Source organism: Elephantulus edwardii, unplaced genomic scaffold, assembly GCF_000299155.1.
Source record: "Elephantulus edwardii isolate Elephantulus edwardi_28Jun2011 unplaced genomic scaffold, EleEdw1.0 scaffold00061, whole genome shotgun sequence".
Lineage (NCBI taxonomy): Eukaryota > Metazoa > Chordata > Mammalia > Macroscelidea > Macroscelididae > Elephantulus > Elephantulus edwardii.
The window spans coordinates 8418299-8419323 of NW_006399811.1; positions in this window are offsets into that span (position 1 = coordinate 8418299).

The following is a 1025-nucleotide window of genomic DNA, read 5'->3' on the forward strand; positions in this document are numbered from 1 at the left end:
TTCCAGCTGGGAGCTGGGGCCTGTAAGTCCTGTCAGCCATGAGGACCTGATGTGGGCCACCCTTGGCCAAGTGTCCTTCAGATCCACACTTAAAGCAAGTGAGTGGGAGCTTCCTCTCTACTCCCTTGCCTATCTGTGGCTCTCTTTCTGTGACACTGTCAACTGAAGTGACCCAGCTTTCCACAGTGGAAGCAATTCTGACCTCCTTTATTACCTACGAGTGTCCTGACACAGACCCTAAACTGGCAGCAATAGCTGCCCCAATAACTTTGGCCATTCTCTGGTCTTTTCTCTTCCCTCTAGATCCCAGTTGTTAAAAGAAGGAAAAATTTAAAGGAATATATAACAAATAATTTTGAACATTATAATCTTTTCAGCCTAAGGCTAGAAATATTAACAATATGATCATTTCCAACCCAGAGATACATGTTCCAATGCAGTTCCTATTTCCCATAAATGGTTTTGTTAAGAAGAATATTGTAAATGTGGATAAAGTTCCACTATTCCTCCTCCATGCCATGATATAGTGCTATTAGCATAAGTGGTTATAAATCCATTGCCATCCTTACTCTAACTTAAATTTTTTAAATTTATTAATTTCAGTAAAAATTTACAGAGGCTTTGGATTTCCATTCATTCATTGTTGCACATTTCTCCCCTCCCAAACCTCCCCTGCCCCCGAACACTACCCTCTTGGAAAAGTACAAGAAAAATTCTTTCATTGATTCACAAACCCTCCCCCATGTCCACTCCACCATGAAGCCATTGCTCTAGACTCTTCTCATGACAGAAATACCTAATCACATATCTCTTTTAAAACGTTTTCTCCCTCCTCTGTTTCAGTGCAGTATACATTATTGAACCCATCTTACTCAGTCTATCCCCAACCCCAAGGTCAGTCTTCTTTTACAACAGTGGCACCATGCAATATTTGTCCTTTTGTGACTAGGATATTTCACTCAGCATAATGTTCTCCAGAGTCAACCATTTTGAATAATATTGCATGAGTTCCTTGTTTTTCAATG